Raw genomic sequence first — 15,410 nt, forward strand, 5'->3', positions numbered from 1 at the left:
GACCACTGCAGCCAATCACTATCCACAGTGCTCTACAGCTGAGGACCGTTATTGACTGCAGAAGTGATGTGCCATATACAAACATGTTACCCCTGCTGTTTTTAAGCAGCAGCAGCAGCAGAAGTACCAAACCAGCACAGTAGAGAATGGAGCTGGAGAAATGAATAGCTGGAGTATTTCTTGTTTTCTTGTTTTGAGCAATTGTAGGGGTTGTACACAATTTTAACCCCTTAAGGACCCGTGCAGCTGGACGTGTCTTAAGGACCAGCGCCGCAAGGTCTGCTGGGTTCTGGGAGGGGATTGTCGGTAAATCGGAGTGCGATGCTGCTCTTACCGGCCATCCATATTTTTTTTTAGAAGATATTAGATATATATATATATATATATATATATATATATGTGTATGTATATAACAAGGCAGCAATCTGGACCTGTAGGTGAAAAACGGATCCTTTTTATTACACCATATGCAACATTTCAGCTCATCTCATTGGAGATCATGGTAATTATTACCAAATAAATTTTTTTTTTCAATAACCATGATTATTAAGAAAATATATAAATAAAATTTAAGACAATCTCATGTTTTAGTCTCCAATCAATAACCCTTAAGAATCCGTAACTAGACTCATGTGTATACTTAATACATGTGTGATATTATAAAATACATATTTGTGTTAAAATAATACACATTAAAAATGTAATGATCGTGGGGTGCTCACCCTATTTGTGCGGACTCCATGTGGCAAAAGTACGGCGTATCATAAGTACAACTGCACCTGCGTCAACACAGTGTAAGGCCCCTTTCACACTGGTGAGTTTTCCGCATGGGTGCAATGCATGAGGTGAACACATTGCACCCGCACTGAATACGGACCCATTCATTTCTATGGGGCTGTGCACATGAGCGGTGATTTTCACGCATCACTTGTGTGTTGCGTGAAAATCGCAGCAAGCTCTATATTGTGCGTTTTTCACGCAACGGAGGCCCCATACAAGTGAATGGGGCTGCGTGAAAATCGCAAGCATCCGCAAGCAAGTGCGGATGCGTTGCGATTTTCACGCATGATTGCTAGGAGACGATTGCGATGGGGACCCGATCTTTCTTTATTATTTTCCCTTATAACATGGTTATAAGGGAAAATAATAGCATTCTTAATACAGAATGCTAAGTAAATTAGGGATGGAGGGGTTAAACAATAAATAATAAAACTCACCTCATCCACTTGTTCGCGCTGCCCGGCTCGTCTTTTTGGTGATGTCACTGTGCTCATCACATGGTCCATCACCATGGTGATGGACCATGTGATGAGCGCAGTGATGTCACCAAAGGTCCTTTTCCTCCCAGGTCCTCAAAGAAGAAGAAAGAAGACGAGCCGGGCTGCGCGAACAAGTGGATGAGGGGAGTTTAATTATTTTTTACCCCCTCCATCCCTAATTTACCGATTTTTCTCACGTGCGTGCAAAACGCATTAAAACGCTTTGCACTTGAGGGGAAAAATTGTGCATTTTCCCGCATGTCACCCACAACACCCGTGTGAAAGAGGCCTAAGTCCCGCGAGATCATGGCATGGTTCATGTGCTTGCGCAAGTGGAGCGGTGCAATGTCACTCGGAGACTACAATGAAGTTTGCTATTTGTTAAATCCTACACTGAGCATGTCCGTGCGGCATCCATGTATTCAACGGGTAGCCATTGCTACCAGGTAAACAACTGGTTCTGTGAATAGTAACAGGTGATGTTTTTCAAGGGATTAGTAACTATGTAGGGTCTGGATTAGGGGTGGGCGATATGGCCTAAAATCTATATTGCGATATAATTTTAAGCATGTGCGATATGCGATATATATTGCGATATATTGTTTTCTATATTTGGGGGGGCGTGTTTAAACTTTTTTTTACTTTTTATTTAATAACTATTAGTCTCCTTAAGGGCTAGAACGTAGAACCCTTGTCATATTCACCCTAACAGAGCTCTATTAGGGTGAATAGGACTTTACACTCTCCCTGCTGCCCTGTGCTTTGTGCACACAGCAGCAGGGAGCTGATCCCCTCCCCTAAATGGTGCCATCCACAGATCCCCCCCCTCCCCTAAACGGTGCCATCCACAGATCCCCCCCCTCCCCTAAACCGTGCCATCCACAGATCCCCCCCTCCCCTAAAAGGTGCCATCCACAGATCCCCCCCCTCCCCTAAACGGTGCCATCCACAAATCAAATCGGCTTCTCAGGAGATATATATGTTAAAGGCATCTCATTCAGTAGTACTGCCTATATATGCCTTTAACATATATATCTCCTGAGAAGCCAATTTGATTCTAAAGGGTTAATTTAATTCATCCTGCAATCTAAACTCTGTGTCATCTGTCCCTTCTCTTATCTCTCTGCTCCTTATCACTGCTGCAACAAGAGCCGACAGCCTCAGTGTGACCTGTTCTACAGTCTGACTCGCGGCTCTTCTAACTCAATGAATCGAATGAGTCACTGACTGAGTCGGATCTTTAGATTCTTGTGACTCATTCCATTCATTTAGACTCCCTGACCCTGCACTACTCCGAGGACTGAGTCAGAGCTGCTACTGTGCTGTGCTGGCCTCGCCCCCTCAGCTCTGGTCGGTGATTGGTTGGTGGGCGGGGAGGGGTGGGGCTGGCAGAAGCAGCTCTTCCACTCTAAGATCATATTACTGACTCCTCCCCAGTCCCTCCCTCAGGCTCCTGCTGCCAGCGTGAGGTGGTGAGCTGAGCGTCTCTGTCTGCAGTGTCTGTGTGCTGGGACTGAGAGCCGATTCAAACGGATCGGATCATTCAAGTGAATCGACTCCTCCGGTTCACTGAACTGAATCGATTCAAATGAACGATTCGTTCATGAACCGGACATCACTAGTTACCGGAGCTAAGACCTAGTAAGGTATACAGTAAAGAGATCACCAATTAATAAAGTTAAAGTTACTGATTAGTTTTTAAATGTTCTACTGTCAGCGGCGTGGCCCTGTATGTTCTAACCCCCAGGCAAGCGTCCCTGTCACCATGGGAACGCCTGGGGGTTAGAATATACCATCGGATTTGAGTTTTCACGCGCTCACTGAGATCGTGAAAACTCAATGATTTACTGTCAGTCCCTCCCCTCCTCCTTTTGTCATTAGTGGTCAGCGGCAGCCGCGCACAGTGGGGAGGGAGGGACTCTCTCCTTCTCCACTGTGCCGGCTCAGGATCATATCGCGGTCCGGCGATATAGGTGATATGCTCAAAATCCATATCGTGGCACAAATTTATATCGCATATCGCCTATATCGTCTATATCGCCCACCCCTAGTCTGGATGCTACGGGTAGGCTCCCGGTCACAAGTTAACTTAGGATCCGTGCCTTAATCCATTAGGGGCTGCGGATAGGGGCACGCTAGTGTCACCACCTCATGCATCCCTATGTCCACAAGTGAAAATGAGTACAGGAAAAATTGGGCATCGTCCGAGTTGATTCCAAGAGGGGTAAGGATATCCCCCCTCGGTGGAGGATCCTCCCCCCCAGGTCATTGAAAAGGAAGGCTGGAGGCACATTCAAATGTCTCCCTCCCTTCAAGTCGAACTGAGGGAAAAATCAAGGACTATCCATAGGAACATATGCACAGTGGTTAACAGGTTAAGAAATCGTTGGTAAGTAATATAATAGACAAAACAAATCTTGTTATAAACCCACATGGAGGATCTCATAATGGGTGGTGTCTTCACGATCATTCTCTATAGTTTCTTCAAATTTTCCTACGATAAAACAGAAAAATTAAGAATAAAGAATGGAAAGAGCACGGGTCTTAATCCTACAACACAGGAGATATCGGAGCACATCCAGAAGGCCACAGCAGCTATAGCACCCTAAAGTCCACATGAAGTCCCTTTGGTTTCAATGTTTGTAAATGGTATTGTCATGACCGGCGTCACGCAAAGGGAGGGAAATGGGAAGGCCCTGTCCAAGGGAGAGGGAAAGGTGGTGACCCCTCACTCACCTTGAGGCTGGCACCTGACTGCCCTGACGTCCCTAGACGGGTTCCTCACTCGTACGCCAATCATGTGCCTAAACCCTGGCTTTCCCTAAGATGAGCCCTACGTAGTGAACAGGGCGGTGGGATCACTAGTCCGCACCACTGACACTAAAGGAAAACACCAAGGAGAGGACAGACAATACAGACAAAACATATAATCCCAGGTGGGTGACAACAGCAGACAACAAAAGCCCAACAGGGATCCGGAGGGTAACGCTCTGGAACAACAACCAGGGATCACAGCTACTCAAGTCCAGTGGGTCAGTATAGAAGTCCAGGCAGGAAGCTCTATATCTGGCAACCAGAGAAGTGGGAGAGGGGAATATAAGGAGGTTGGGAGTGCTGGACAAGAAACAGCTGAGGAGAAGAAGCTACGGATCCCTGAGTGAGCCAAAAAGGGTTGCAAAGCTACCATTAAGAAACAGCACTATCTTTATACATAGAGCGCGCAGCCACCCGCTGCGACTTCCTGACCCCGGGTATAACGGAGTCAGACGTGGCTCTTGACACCCTCGTGACAGGTATATCCAATAAAGTTCCCGTTTTTTTGAGTAAAGCTATCCTGTCCTCTCCACGTCTGGGCATGGCAACCTGATCTATAACTCTAAAGTGTAAGTTCCTCTCTGTGTTTTGCCTCTATGAAGTGTTTAGACACTGGCAAATATAGTTTCTTTTCCTAGATGCTATACCTATGTTGGTTAAGCCTGGTCTTAACATCCCATGTGGTTTCCCCAACATAGTAGAGGTGGCATGGGCATTCAAGTAGATAAATAACGTATGATGAATCGCATGTTAGGTAATGTTTAATCTTGATCTCCGCTCCTGTATCTGGATGTGCAAAGGTGGGACCTCTCAACATTAGTATGAAAATTTACACAGTTATGGCAGGGGTAACTACCCGTTCTAGTGGAACCAAAATATGAACGGATTGTGTGTGTGTGTTTTGTGCCTATATCGGCTCGGACTAATTGGTCTTTAATATTCTGGGTGTGTCGAAAGAACATGAGGTGGCACACTGAACTCTGGTATCTGCCTGAAGTTGCTCCCCAAGATCGGCCAATGTTTTTTGAGGACATCACCTATTTTAGTACTATAGGTGTGTAACAGGGGACAAATCGTATATGTTTTGTTCGTACTGTCTGAGTTTTATCATTTTTTAAAAGGGTGTCCCTAGAGAGGGGGCGAACCTTATCCATGCACATCTGTATTAATTTTCACGGGTAACCCCTCTTGAAAAATGTATTTCCCATCTCAAATAATCTGTCCTCTAGATTCCCTCTGTCCTTGACTATTCTTTTCACCCTAAACAATTTGGCTAAAGGGTAATGACTTTAACATGGGTTTAGGATGATTGCTATTGTATCTCAGCAGTGTATTTCTATCTGTTGCTTTTACAAATAAGTCTGTATAAAGTTGGCAACCTACTCTCTTTACAGTCACATCTAGGAACTGGATCTCACTATATAATGATACCAGTGTAAAATTTGACCTCAGGGTCTATGTTATTCAAAAATGAGCCAAAATCAACCAAATCTGATTCTGTGCCTGTCTATAGTAGGAAGACATAATCTATGTAACGCCACCACCTCAGGATGTGCCTAAAGTGGTGGCTCCTCCATGTGTGCCATAAAAATATTAGCGTAATTTGGCGCTACATTTGATCCCATTGTGGTCCCACGCAGTTGTATATAAAAATCATCTTGAAACAGAAAATAATTACAGGTAAGTATTAGATCGAGCAATGAAATCCAAAATTTCTTACAGGTATTAGTATATGCAGTATTTGGCTAGACAATCCTTAATCGATCTTAGGGCTGTAGAGTGGGAAATTGAGGTATAAAGGCTAACTACATCAAAATATGTTAAAATCACATGCTCCGGAAGTTCAATTTCTTCTATTAAATAAAAAAAATGGGTAGTATCTCGTATATATGATGTTATTAACAAATGGAGATAATATTTTATCCCAAAGGATTGCCATTTGTGAACAAAGGGACTCAATTCCTGAGACTATTGGACGTCCCGGTTGGGCTTCAAGGAATTTATGTATTTTAGGCAACAAATAAAAAACGGGAGTCTGAGGACGATCCACATAAAGGAATGTATAAAGCTTTTCATCAATGATCCTTTTTTCTTTTGCCTGGTCTAAGATGCGTCGGATAAGTCTCAAAATATCAAATTTAGGATCACCAGGTAGCTTGCGGTACACATTCGTATTGCTCAACTATCTGGTGATTTTCTTCTATGTAATCAGTAGTGTTCATAACTACCACCGCCCCGCCCTTATCGGCCGGTCTGATGGTCAGTTGAAAATTTTTCCGTAACTCTTGTAAAGCTTTGGATTCTACTGTGGATATTAGAGTTGTTGCGATACCAAATTTCGGTTTCGATACCCTGAAAAAGTATTGCGATACTCGATACCATCCGATACCACGAACAAAAAAAAAAAATGCCACGTGCATTCCGCATTTTAAAAAATGGCGAATCGCGCAGTTTTTATTTATTTTTTCTGTTCGGCGTTCTCCGCATAGATTTTTAAAATATTTTAATAGTTTGGACTTTTCTGACGTGGCGATATGTATTATGTTTATTATTTATACATTTTATATGTGAAATTGGGAAAAGGGGGTGATTCATACTTAATATTTTGGTGTTTTTTTTTACTTTTTTTTTTTTTACACTTTTTTATTTAACTCCTTAAGGACTTAGGTCGTACCGGTACGCCATGTTTACCGAGTCCTTAAAGACCCATGACGTACCGGTACGTCCTAACTTTAAAACTACATTGCGGCGCGGCGGGGGTTAATCGGAACAGGATGTCCGCTGAAATCATTCAGCGGGCATCCTGTCACAACGCCGGGGGTGACTCCCCCCCCGCATCGGCGATCACAGCAAACCGCAGGTCAATTCAGACCTGCGGTTTGCGGCTGTACCTGAGGTTTGCGGCGGCGATCGGCGGTGCCATCGGGTCCCCAATTTAGGGAAGACCCGATGGCATGGAAGGCAGCGCGATGCCTTCCTTAGGCATCAGTGCTGCCTTCCGGTGACGAGCCTGTGAGATCCAGCCCCCTGGATCTCACAGGCCGGAAGCTGTATGAGTAATACACACAGTATTACTCATACAGCCAATGCATTCCAATACAGAAGTATTGGAATGCATTGTAATGGGGATTAGACCCCCAAACGTCCAAGTCCCAAAGTGGGACAAAAAATAAAGTGAAAAAAAAAGTTGAATAAATAAAATTTCCTCCCCCCCCAAAAAAATTTAAAGTTTTAAGTAAAATTAAACAAAAATGTCATTTTCCCCAAATAAAGTAAAAAAAAATAAGGAGGGGGGGAGTATACATATTGGGTATCGCCGTGTCTGTATCGACCGGCTCTATAAACATATCACATGACCTAACCCCTCAGATGAACACCGTAAAAAATAAAAAGTGTGCTAAATAAGTCATTTTTTGTCACCTTACATCACAAAAAGTGTAATAGCAATAAAACCGTCATCTCATCCCGCAAAAATCATACCCTACCCAAGGTAATCGCCCAAAAACTGAAAAAATTATGGCTCTCAGACTATGGAAACACTAAAACATGATATTTTTTTTTGCTTCAAAAATGAAATCATTGTGTAAAACTTACATAAATAAATAAAATGTATACATATTAGGTATCGCAGCGTCCGTGACAACCTTGTCTATAAAAATATCACATATTTTTAACCTGTCAGATGAATGTTGTAAATAACAAAAAATAAAAACGGTGCCAAAACAGCTATTTCTTGTTACCTTGCCTCACAAAAAGTGTAATATAGAGCAACCAAAAATCATATGTAACCTAAACTAGTACCAACAATACTGCCACCCTATCTCGTATGTTTCTAAAATGGGGTCACTTTTTTTTCTGGAGTTTCTACTCTAGGAGTGCATCAGGGGGGCTTCAAATGGGACATGGTGTAAAAAAAAAACAGTCCAGCAAAACCTGCCTTCCAAAAACTGTATGGCATTCCTTTCCTTCTGTGCCCTGCCGTGTGCCCGTACAGCAGTTTACGACCACATATGGGGTGTTTCTGTAAACGACAGAATCAGGGCCATAAATATTGAGTTTGGTTTGGCTGTTAACCCTTGCTTTGTAACTGGAAAAAAATTATTAAAATGGAAAATGTGCTAAAAAAGTGAAATTTTGAAATTGTATCTCTATTTTCCATTAATTCTTGTGGAACACCTAAAGGGTTAACAAAGTTTGTAAAATCAGTTTTGATGACCTTGAGGGGTGTAGTTTATAGAATGGGGTAATTTTGGGGTGGTTTCTATTATGTAAGCCTCGCAAAGTGACTTTAGACCTGAACTGGTCCCTAAAAATTGGGTTTTTGAAAATTTCTGAAAAATTTCAAGATTTGCTTCTAAACTTCTAAGCCTTGTAACATCCGCAAAAAATAAAATATCATTCCCAAAATGATCCAAACATGAAGCAGACATATGGGGAATGTAAAGTAATAACTATTTTTGGAGGTATTACTATGTATTATAGAAGTAGAGAAATTAAAACTTGGAAATTTGCAATTTTTTACTTCATTTTTGGTAAATTTGGTATTTTTTTATAAATAAAAATAATTTTTTTTACTTCATTTTACCGGTGTCATGAAGTACAATATGTGACGAAAAAACAGTCTCAGAATGGCCTGGATAAGTCAAAGCGTTTTAAAGTTATCAGCACGATATAGCAGAATATAATGCTCTTACTTACTTTCATGCGGCCGATTCTTTATAAAACAAACTTTTATAATATGTAAATGAGGGCTCTACCAGCAAGTAGGGCGTCTACTTGCTGGTAGCTGCTGCAGAAATCCGCCCCCTCGCCGTGTTGATTGACAGAGCCAGCCGTGATCTCCTCCTCCGGCCGGCCCTGTCAGTAATTCAAAAATCGCGCGCCTCGCGTCATTCGGCGCAGGCGCTCTGAGATGAGGAGGCTCGTCTCCTCAGCACTCCCTCAGTGCGCCTGCGCCGATGACATCACCGAAAGAGAAGACGTCATCGGCGCAGGCGCACTGAGGGAGTGCTGAGGATACGAGCCTCCTCATCTCAGAGCGCCTGCGCCGAATGACGCGAGGCGCGCGATTTTTGAATTACTGACAGGGCCGGCCGGAGGAGGAGATCACGGCTGGCCCTGTCAATCAACACGGCGAGGGGGCGGATTTCTGCAGCAGCTACCAGCAAGTAGACGCCCTACTTGCTGGTAGAGCCCTCATTTACATATTATAAAAGTTCGTTTTATAAAGAATCGGCCGCATGAAAGTAAGTAAGAGCATTATATTCTGCTATATCGCCCTATAAGGAATCTAACTATCCAAAAAAAAAAAAGAGTTTTGCGGGGTGACAGAAACCCTTTAACCACCTCAGCCCCCAGTGCTTAAACACCCTGAAAGACCAGGCCACTTTTTACACTTCTGACCTACACTACTTTCACCGTTTATTGCTCGGTCATGCAACTTACCACCCAAATGAATTTTACCTCCTTTTCTTCTCACTAATAGAGCTTTCATTTGGTGGTATTTCATTGCTGCTGACATTTTTACTTTTTTTGTTATTAATCGAAATTTAACGATTTTTTTGCAAAAAAATGACATTTTTCACTTTCAGTTGTAAAATTTTGCAAAAAAAACGACATCCATATATAAATTTTGCTCTAAATTTATTGTTCTACATGTCTTTGATAAAAAAAAATGTTTGGGTAAAAAAAAAAATGGTTTGGGTAAAAGTTATAGCGTTTACAAACTATGGTACAAAAATGTGAATTTCCGCTTTTTGAAGCAGCTCTGACTTTCTGAGCACCTGTCATGTTTCCTGAGGTTCTACAATGCCCAGACAGTACAAACGCCCCACAAATGACCCCATTTCGGAAAGTACACACCCTAAGGTATTCGCTGATGGGCATAGTGAGTTCATAGAACTTTTTATTTTTTGTCACAAGTTAGCGGAAAATGATGATTTTTTTTTTTTTTTCTTACAAAGTCTCATATTCCACTAACTTGTGACAAAAAATAAAAACTTCTATGAACTCACTATGCCCATCACGAAATACCTTGGGGTCTCTTCTTTCCAAAATGGGGTCACTTGTGGGGTGGTTATACTGCCCTGGCATTCTAGGGGCCCAAATGTGTGGTAAGGAGTTTGAAATCAAATTCTGTAAAAAATGACCTGTGAAATCCGAAAGGTGCTCTTTGGAATATGGGCCCCTTTGCCCACCTAGGCTGCAAAAAAGTGTCACATATCTGGTATCTCTGTATTCAGGAGAAGTTGAGGAATGTGTTTTGGGGTGTCTTTTTACATATACCCATGCTGGGTGAGATAAATATCTTGGTCAAATGCCAACTTTGTATAAAAAAATGGTAAAAGTTGTCTTTTGCCAAGATATTTCTCTCACCCAGCATGGGTATATGTAAAATGACACCCCAAAACACATTCCCCAACTTCTCCTGAGTACGGAGATACCAGATGTGTGACACTTTTTTGCAGCCTAGGTGGGCAAAGGGGCCCATATTCCAAAGAGCACCTTTCGGATTTCACAGGTCATTTTTTACAGAATTTGATTTCAAACTCCTTACCACACATTTGGCACCCTAGAATGCCAGGGCAGTATAACTACCCCACAAGTGACCCCATTTTGGAAAGAAGAGACCCCAAGGTATTCGCTGATGGGCATAGTGAGTTCATGGAAGTTTTTATTTTTTGTCACAAGTTAGTGGAATATGAGACTTTGTATGAAAAAAAAAAAAAAAAAAAAAAAAATCAGCATTTTCCACTAACTTGTGACAAAAAATAAAAAATTCTAGGAACTCGCCATGCCCCTCACGGAATACCTTGGGGTGTCTTCTTTCCAAAATGGGGTCACTTGTGGGGTAGTTATACTGCCCTGGCATTTTCCAGGGGCCCTAATGTGTGGTAAGTAGGTAAATGACCTGTGAAATCCTAAAGGTGCTCTTTGGAATATGGGCCCCTTTGCCCACCTAGGCTGCAAAAAAGTGTCACACATGTGGTATCGCCGTATTCAGGAGAAGTTGGGGAATGTGTTTTGGGGTGTCATTTTACATATACCCTTGCTGGGTGAGAGAAATATCTTGACAAAAGACAACTTTTCCCATTTTTTTATACAAAGTTGGCATTTGACCAAGATATTTCTCTCACCCAGCATGGGTATATGTAAAATGACACCCCAAAACACATTCCTCAACTTCTCCTGAGTACGGCGATACCAGATGTGTGACACTTTTTTGCAGCCTAGATGCGCAAAGGTGCCCAAATTCCTTTTAGGAGGGCATTTTTAGACATTTGGATACCAGACTTCTTCTCACGCTTTGGGGCCCCTAGAATGCCAGGGCAGTATAAATACCCCACATGTGACCCCATTTTGGAAAGAAGACACCCCAAGGTATTCAATGAGGGGCATGGCGAGTTCATAGAAATTTTTTTTTTTTGGCACAAGTTAGCGGAAATTGATATTTTTTATTTTTTTCTCACAAAGTCTCCCGTTCCGCTAACTTGGGACAAAAATTTCAATCTTTCATGGACTCAATATGCCCCTCACGGAATACCTGGGGGTGTCTTCTTTCCGAAATGGGGTCACATGTGGGGTATTTATACTGCCCTGGCATTCTAGGGGCCCTAAAGCGTGAGAAGAAGTCTGGAATATAAATGTCTAAAAAATTTTACGCATTTGGATTCCGTGAGGGGTATGGTGAGTTCATGTGAGATTTTATTTTTTGACACAAGTTAGTGGAATATGAGACTTTGTAAGAAAAAAAAAATAAAAATTCCGCTAACTTGGGCCAAAAAAATGTCTGAATGGAGCCTTCCAGAGGGGTGATCAATGACAGGGGTGTGATCAATGACAGGGGGGTGATCAATGACAGGGGGGTGATCAGGGAGTCTATATGGGGTGATAACCACAGTCATTGATCATGCCCCTGTAAGGCTTCATTCAGACGTCCGGATGCGTTTTGCGGATCCGATCCATCTATCAGTGCATCCGTAAAAATCATGCGGACATCTGAATGGAGCTTTACAGGGGGGTAATCAATGACAGGGGTGTAATCAATGACAGGGGGGTGATCAGGGAGTCTATATGGGGTGATCACCACAGTCATTGATCACGCCCCTGTAAGGCTTCATTCAGACGTCCGTATGCGTTTTGCGGATCCGATCCATCTATCAGTGCATCCGTAAAAATCATGCAGACATCTGAATGGAGCTTTACAGGGGGTTGATCAATGACAGGGGTGTAATCAATGACAGGGGGGTGATCAGGGAGTCTATATGGGGTGATAACCACAGTCATTGATCACGCCCCTGTAAGGCTTCATTCAGACGTCCGTATGCGTTTTGCGGATCCGATCCATCTATCAGTGCATCCGTAAAAATCATGCGGACATCTGAATGGAGCTTTACAGGGGGGTGATCAATGACAGGGGTGTAATCAATGACAGGGGGGTGATCAGGGAGTCTATATGGGGTGATCACCACAGTCATTGATCATGCCCCTGTAAGGCTTCATTCAGACGTCCGGATGCGTTTTGCGGATCCGATCCATCCATCTATCAGTGCATCTGTAAAAATCATGCGGACATCTGAATGGAGCTTTACAGGGGGGTGATCAGGGAGTCTATATGGGGTGATCACCACAGTCATTGATCATGCCCCTGTAAGGCTTCATTCAGACGTCCGGATGCGTTTTGCGGATCCGATCCATCTATCAGTGGATCCGTAAAAATCATGCGGACGTCTGAATGGAGCTTTACAGGGGGGTAATCAATGACAGGGGGGTAATCAATGACAGGGGGGTGATCAGGGAGTCTATATGGGGTGATCACCACAGTCATTGATCACGCTCCTGTAAGGCTTCATTCAGACGTCCGTATGCGTTTTGCGGATCCGATCCATCTATCAGTGCATCCGTAAAAATCATGCGGACATCTGAATGGAGCTTTACAGGGGGGTGATCAATGACAGGGGTGTAATCAATGACAGGGGGGTGATCAGGGAGTCTATATGGGGTGATCACCACAGTCATTGATCATGCCCCTGTAAGGCTTCATTCAGACGTCCGGATGCGTTTTGCGGATCCGATCCATCTATCAGTGCATCCGTAAAAATCATGCGGACATCTGAATGGAGCTTTACAGGGGGGTGATCAGGGAGTCTATATGGGGTGATCACCACAGTCATTGATCATGCCCCTGTAAGGCTTCATTCAGACGTCCGGATGCGTTTTGCGGATTCGATCCATCTATCAGTGGATCCGTAAAAATCATGCGGACGTCTGAATGGAGCTTTACAGGGGGGTAATCAATGACAGGGGGGTAATCAATGACAGGGGGGTGATCAGGGAGTCTATATGGGGTGATCACCACAGTCATTGATCACGCTCCTGTAAGGCTTCATTCAGACGTCCGGATGCGTTTTGCGGATCCGATCCATCTATCAGTGGATCCGTAAAAATCATGCGGACGTCTGAATGGAGCTTTACAGGGGGGTGATCAATGACAGGGGGGTAATCAATGACAGGGGGGTGATCAGGGAGTCTATATGGGGTGATCAGGGGCTAATAAGGGGTTAATAAGTGACGGGGGGGGGGTGTAGTGTAGTGTAGTGGTGCTTGGTGCTACTTTACTGAGCTACCTGTGTCCTCTGGTGGTCGATCCAAACAAAGGGGACCACCAGAGGACCAGGTAGCAGGTATATTAGACGCTGTTATCAAAACAGCGTCTAATATACCTGTTAGGGGTTAAAAAAAACACATCTCCAGCCTGCCAGCGAACGATCGCCGCTGGCAGGCTGGAGATCAACTCTCTTAACGTCCGTTCCTGTGAGCGCGCGCGCCTGTGTGCGCGCATTCACAGGAAATCTCGGCCATCGCGAGAGGACGCGCCGGCGCGTCCACTCGGAATGAATCAACCACCTCCAGGACGCGTCTGTGCGTACAGCGGTCCGGAGGTGGTTAAAGTGACACTGGTCAGATTTAATATGGCCAAGTCCTTAAGGTGAAATAGGGCTGAGTCCTTAAGGGGTTAATAATTATTTCCCCCCTTAGGGGCTAGAACCTGGGATTTTTTTCATCCCTTGTCCTATTCACCCTGATGGAGCTCTATCAGGGTGAATAGGACTTCACACTGTCCCTGCTGCTCTGTGCTCTGTGCACACAGCATCATCAGTAGCGTCCTGGCTGCCATGGTAACCGATCGGAGCCCCAGGATTGCACTGCTGGCGCTCCGATCAGATGCTGCCACTGCACCACCAATGAGGGGGAGGGGAAGGGACCCTGTGGGCACTGCCACCAATGATTTTAATTCTGGGGGGGTTGAGAGGGGCCGGCGCACTGTGCCACCAATGATAATTACCCCTTAATACAGGAGGTGGGTACTGGCAGATCAGCAGCAGTTAACCCCTCAGGTGCCGCACCTGAAGGGTTAACTGCTGCTGCTCGCAGCTCCCTGTCAGGGGCAGGGTGCCGGCAATGCGGTTCTGCTGACGGCACCCACCTCCTGTATTATGTGTTAAAGTCTACTTTTCCTGGGTCCAGACTTTAAGTATTAGGCTACACAGAGTGGCGCCCAGCGATGTCCCAGCACTTACTATTAGTCCTGGGCGCTGCTCCGTTCACCCGCTGTGCCCCATCACTGTCTCCTCTTCTGCTCCATATGCTAATTACTATCGGAGCAATGGGGAGGAGACATCAGCTTCTCTAGTGGGCGTTCTTTCTCCCTGGCTCCCAGAATAACTCCCTGGATCAACGACCCCTCTCTAGTAGCTATAGCCTGTAATATTATTACGCTCCAGAAATACATCCAGGCCCCTCTTGAATTCCTTTATTGTACTCACCATCACCACCTCCTCAGGCAGAGAGTTCCATAGTCTCACTGCTCTTACCGTAAAGAATCCTTTTCTATGTTTGTGTACAAACCTTCTTTCCTCCAGACGCAGAGGATGTCCCCTCGTCACGGTCACAGTCCTGGGGATAAATAGATAAGTAGCGCTGTCCAATCGCAGCGCAGGGAGAAGGAACGCCCACTAGTGAAGCTGATGTCTCTTCCCCATCACACCGATAGTAATTAGCATGGGGAGCAGGAGAGGAGACAGTAATGGGGCACAGCGGGCGAACGGAGCGGTGCCCCGGAATAATGGTAAGTGCTGGGACATCGCTGGGCGCCGCTCTGTGCAGGAAAGGTCGTATTATTGGTGGCGCAGTGCGCCCGCCCCTCTCTTCTCATTGGTGGCACAGTGCGCCCACCCCTCTCTCCTCATTGGTGGCAGCGGCAGCAGCACAGGGGGAGGGAGAGACTGCTTCCTTCTCCCCTGTGCTGCTGAGGGAACATGAGCGCTCCGACAGCAG

General features: G+C 44.5%; 1 protein-coding gene across 4 annotated transcripts in view; it reads left to right on the forward strand.

The window, feature by feature from the left end:
* Window positions 1-15,410, forward strand: part of LEMD2 (LEM domain nuclear envelope protein 2) — a 225,748-nt gene that overhangs the window by 139,616 nt on the left and 70,722 nt on the right. The window lies entirely within an intron of this gene.

The sequence above is a fragment of the Bufo bufo genome, chromosome 3 (assembly GCF_905171765.1).
Source record: "Bufo bufo chromosome 3, aBufBuf1.1, whole genome shotgun sequence".
NCBI classification, from domain to species: Eukaryota; Metazoa; Chordata; class Amphibia; order Anura; family Bufonidae; genus Bufo; species Bufo bufo.